Source organism: Apostichopus japonicus, chromosome 11 (genome assembly GCF_037975245.1).
Source record: "Apostichopus japonicus isolate 1M-3 chromosome 11, ASM3797524v1, whole genome shotgun sequence".
In the NCBI taxonomy this organism is placed as follows: Eukaryota; Metazoa; Echinodermata; class Holothuroidea; order Aspidochirotida; family Stichopodidae; genus Apostichopus; species Apostichopus japonicus.
In genome coordinates this window covers 14,363,789-14,369,788 of record NC_092571.1, presented here as the reverse complement: position 1 = coordinate 14,369,788, position 6,000 = coordinate 14,363,789, and positions in this window count along the sequence as shown.

Genomic DNA, 6,000 nt, shown 5'->3' with positions numbered 1-6,000 from the left:
GTTACCTAGGTAAGTGAAAGTTTAAAGTCATTCTGTGTCATATTCGTTTATCGAAAACACCTCTTCATGAGATTTCATAATGCTGATTTGAACAATGTTTCTATTCTTACGCAACTGGCATTGTGTGGGTATTTCTATTCTTTTACAAATTAATAATTGTAATATGGCAATTGTAATACAACGCTTAATTTTTCCGAGAAGTTTCTTAATAATACCTTACTGAAATGTCAATTGCTATGCTGTCACAAAAAACAAGGAAATGAATATTAAGCACCAAACTACAGAATGTCAAGTGAAGACCATGCATGTTTAAAATATACACCAGGCGAACGGTTCAGATAGTCATACATATTGTAGGCCAAACACTTTAACTCTATAATTATACTTTCATATCGGCCTTCAAGTATGCTGTAAACGATTTTGAGTTTTGTAATCTTTGACAGAAATGAAAAGAAATTTGTCCTACCCGGTATTTCAATGAAAAAGGTGGAGTTTATCGTCTAACCATTCTTGAATTTCTTTCTATAGTAAGTCTGAATAAACCAGGTCATAAAACTACGTTTGATACATAACGATAATCGATTACATTCTGGACAACTCTATAAGGTCACATTAATTACAAGAGACAAAGTAAAAACCAATAGTCACCTGAAGTTATATTTATTTAATCGAATGTAAATAATATAAAATGCAACTGTGCTGAACGACATTATTCAACTGTTTAATGATTATTAATGGAAACCAACATTTCGAAATTAAGTATATCACATGGCAAGATAATTACACAAGGCAAATTATATCATTTAATATAAATATTCCATTAAAAACAGATCCAAATGGTAGAATACTTACACTTGACGATTACGAATGTTTTTGTTTTTATTAATTGTGGCCTTATTTTCCTATATTATAGTTAAGAGTTTGTAAATGTTTCCATGGTTCTTGAAATATCATTTTGAGTATTCGAGTAGGCTCTATAGAAAATTGTTGGAGTTTCAATATTTTTATTATATATAATCATTTCAGCGTTTGTGATCATATTTTGCTTTAAGAGACGTTTGTTGGTTTCGTCTGGCTAGACAATAACTTGTAAGATATATCAAATTATTAATCTTTTCGAAGGATAGACTGTAGTCTGTGTATTCTTAACGATTCCAAATGTGCTAATACTTCTTCTCTCGGTTCTGTACATATCCTTTTGAGCGCTCTCTGATTTTTTGATATTAAGTTTCTTTATTTATTGGTACTTTTTAAGAAAAGTCACCCAAGAAAGTACATAGGCACGAAAATCATTGGCGATTGGGTGATGGACTGTGCCCAAGGACCGGCTGTGACAGCTGAGAGAGTACCGCTCATGTTTTTTGGCATTGTTGCTTTGTAGTAAACTTATGGGAGTGGTTCCAGACCTGGACCGACCGTGTTACGGGAGACCGTTCATGGTCGGTAGGACAGGGCTTTATTTTATATGGGGTAGACCCTCCAGTTTGTTCGGTTGCTGTGTTGCACCGCATTATTTTTGTTTGATGTATTGTGAAAAAACATGTTTGGCGGAATAGATGTAATGTGGTTTTTAGGGGGAAATTTGTCAGTTGGCAGGCAGTCCTGGAGGTGGTGAATTCTGACATTCGCCTTCAAATTGAAGGCGATTTTCGCCGTTTATCTGGGGCTGCCTTTTTCGGACGGTGGTGTGCTGGGGAGGGGTTTTCGTTTCGCTGCGTACGGGTCGTCCTTTTGTGGGTTTATTAATGTTTGAGTGGGGGGTTGGGCGTTTTGTCTCTGCAGGTCGGCGGACGTATGTTTTATTGGCTCGCTTGACCTAAGTTTCGTTTGTCAGAATGGGATGGTTCGGTAGTGCCGTTTGGCCGTGACGTTTTGTATCCCGCAAAGCGGGTCACGTAAAAAGCACGAAAACCAAACTACCGAACGACTGATGCGTTCTCAACCCCAGTTCTCTTTCATCGAGACTCTAAAAAGGGTACAGGTACTACACATGATCGTAGCCAAAGGCCGATTATTGGTTCTAGATATATTGAAGGTGTTTAAGAGGTAGAGGTTGTGGATCTTTTCCTGTTGGTGTTTGAGATACTGTGAAGTCTTGTTTTAGAGGTACTTCGTATTCGCTAACTGCGCTTTCTCCTCTCGAAAGGTGTTTTTGCCTTTTTTGTTAGGTTCTGTGGTGGGTTTCTTTTTCGCCGTCACTGGCCCGGATCCTTTTCCAATGACCGGCCAAAGGCGACACGCCCTTCTGGGGTCTATACTCAGACTGGTGACTCACTTCGTTGAATCAAAGACGAGGGTGGGCCACATGTTCTGCTGAACAAGGCCCCCTCTGTGTTATACCCACCATTGTTTCGTTCAATGCTCGCCCCTGTGTGCCCGTCGGATTGCCAAACCGCCATCTCTCCAGATGTGTGGCGGTCTGTGTGTTGTAAGTCACTAGATAGCCGTCTCCGGGACTTGGCGTGGAGGATTGCACATGGGGTCCTCATCACTAACCATTTTCGCCTAGTCAGGGGCGATTAGGTGATGGGATTTGTCTCCGTGTGGGCTGTAAAGCAATCGAGACTATGCAACACCTTTTGCTGGAGTGTCCTTTGTTTTCGATGGGGACGTCTGAAGGGCAGAGGATGTTGTCCCCCTCGTGCAAAGTGACAGGTTGCGCATGGAGGCGGACCATGCACGGCTTCCCGACTCTGCCTTACGTAGACGCTGGCGCAAGCCTGTCGTCTACCATCGGGACGGCGTTCACAGGATGAAATTTGAAGTGAGTAAAAGTTGGTAGGTGTGGGGGTTGTGTGGTCGTTACATAATATAGGTTGGTTTTTATTTTTTCTGTTTCTGGTTTGGGGTTGGCTTTTTGGGGCCGGTTTGTAGTGTTTTATTTGTTTTGCTTCTGTTGGCCTTTGGGTCCGTGTCCTTTTCGCGTCACGTTGAACGCTGCGTTAGTGAGAGATTTGTGTTTGTGGGTTTCAGTTGTTGTTTTACAGACTGGGATTGTTTTTAGTTCTGTTGACCGTTGGTCCGCATAAAGCACGTATACGGTAACAGTTTTCTCAAGGAAGTCTTAACAATATTGTTTTTGTAGCTTTAGTTAGTCATCATAAGTTATTTGGGTTTTGATATCATCACATTGCTTTCAACGGTTCTGGATGTAACGTTGCGGTATTTGTCTTTTAAATTCTAATTTATGTAGCGTATTGGCGGTCTAGATATATTGCTTGGTATTTGTCAATTTAGAATAATTGTATCATAGTGGTGTTTAAATTAGTTAAACTTATTTGAAAACTTCATCTTTACACCATTTTGTGCTTTTTTTGTGACCCGCCATGCGGGATACAAAACGTCACGGCCAAACGGCACTACCGAACCATTTTTGCACAAATTTTGATGTACCGCATTGTGCAAAAGTCTAAATAATTTTTCCTGTCACGGACAACTATTTTTTTTGTAGATGATCAGTATGCGGCTGGCACGTTGTTTACAAATATTCTGTATAAAGCAGGATCACCTAATATAAACTTCCCAAAGTATGACCAGAGTTCCTTCAGTTATACACATCTTTTATCAGTAGTCAAGCTCACCTGGTACTTACTGAGGTTCCAATTTGGTCTTTTCATATCAACCGTACCCTTGCCTCTAGGTTCTTATCTCATCGAGCACTTTTTAGAACCCGCATGAACTACCCTCGAGACACTCGTATGGTACTTTAAACACTGCTCATTTTATGGAATTTATAATTAACAAGAGCATTTAATTGGTAAGATGTACAGGTTACTCGCCGCAAGTCTCATCTGATATCCGCCATATAGCACTTAATATGAAACATCTAAGATCACTCGGAAAAAGCTGGTATCCACAGTAGCACTTCACTTTTTGCTTAACCAAAACATCTATAGTTTTTACTGGAATAGTTACGGTATTAAGTAAGGTAAACTTATGGTGCTTGGCATTCTAAATTTCAAAATTCCGTGCGAGGATCTTCCGGAAAAAAACCAGACTACAACACCGTGATAGATTATTACACAAATACAGGAATGCAACAATTTCAAGTGGGCACGGTTTTAAACCTTTACTCACTGTGTTTCGTCCAGTGAAAGATAGTAAAAGAGACCTATATATAAAATGACTGTAATACTATATGAGGGTATACATCTAGGTAGCCAACAGTCGACCAACACATGTGTAATCAGAAGAAGAGAAACAGTTGCTAGTTCTCAAGTTGTTGTAATAAAGTGTTATTCATGATACGCACAGTCACGACCACATACATCTCCATATTCACATAAGCCATCCATTCAATTATTTTTTCTAAAACAGAAGGCCGGTCAGCCTACAGGTTCACCAAACCCTTCGGTTACTGCGTCACAAATACAGCAGGGTACAACGGGTGAGGCACTTCGGACTGATACATACAGCGATCTAGTTGTGTTTCATTTGAAGAACTTTAATTATGTTACTGCATATCGACCTATTAATGGTATGTCTTTTGTTTTATTTTCTCATTAAAGCATTCATGATCTTGGGATAAGAGATATGACCTCGATGAGCTTACTTGCGAATCACGAACTGTTCTTTTTACGTGCAAAGGAAACGGACACGGACCAAAGGTCAGCAGAACCAAAAACAATCCCAATCTGTAAAACAACCACCACAAGCGAATCAAGAACTTGCTCAAGTTTAATCTCGATGTCAACCGTATAAGGATATCGTTATTACAGAAGTAAAGTATTCTGATTCATAGGTGGAGGTAAACAGTCACCTCTTCTCTCACTTTTAACCTTACATCAACATATAAAACTAGTTATTAGCATTATTGCGCTTAGACATAGTTCATAGTTTAAAAATGCCTTAGAATGCTTTCAACTACAAATGGGCCTTAATCATCTCTTACCTTTCTGGAGCCGCCCCAATAAATAGTTGGATATTCCTTGCGCTTCACACGGGAACATATCAAATGTGACCGTCATTGTGAGGAAGCAGCTCTTCTTGAGAGTTGATGTTGGGGTAGAAAGTGATATTGTAAGAAATGAGATGGCTAATTCAACTAGCTCTACGACTTTGAATGTAAGAATGTTGTAAAAAAGTAGTAGCTCTGGAAGGCTTGACTCATTAAAATAATAATGTATTGTCAAACTAAGTAACGCTGAGACATTATTAATTTTTTTTTTTTTAAGATTGAAAATGAAAGTCTGAAAAAAATGGGTGATAGAAGCTTGGGTAGTATTATAGGATTAGTAGGGAGAAATGAACATGTTATTTCCTCTTGAAAATGAGGGCGATGTTTAAGTTTAACTACACTTTATTTGTTCGGAATGAAATAATTGACGGCACTTGCCATGCCATGCTGTGACATATTTGAAATAATACAAATAGAAAGTTTTCTGATTGATATGATGTTCCTCGTGGAACTGAATATTTTGCAGACATCAGTAGAATAGGGAAACGATTCAGGGTATTGATCAGGTGAAATGTTTCTTATAGAACCTTAATGTATTGACGCGCCGCAGCTGTTTCAATCTCTAATAATATTAAAAAAGGTTCTCTGAGCTTTCTAATACCTGTTTTTGACGTCCCTGTGGGCTTTTAGAGGATATAACTGCACCCGTTTTTGAATGTCTCCTTTCATAGACCATAGAGCCCTTTCGAGGGCACACGCAAATATTTACAGCAGAAATGGGAATTCTAAAACAACCATTCACGAGGTATCGTAGTGCGTGTAAGCATCTGCAATCACACCAATATTAAAAAAATATATATAAAAGTTAAAGATATACAATTGGATCTTAGTAACCCATCCAAATAATACTTAATACAAGCGTTTTGCCTTTAAACAGCAATTTATTCTTTCGTTCTTTCTACGCCTTCCAATATACTTTGTTGACGCCCAACTTTATAATGCAATACTTTTACTAACAATTTCTACACTGCTTCTCCCATGTACCTTTTTGCATACCAAAAATTGTATGAAGGGTCAAAGGGTTATGAAAACTGTTATTGGCT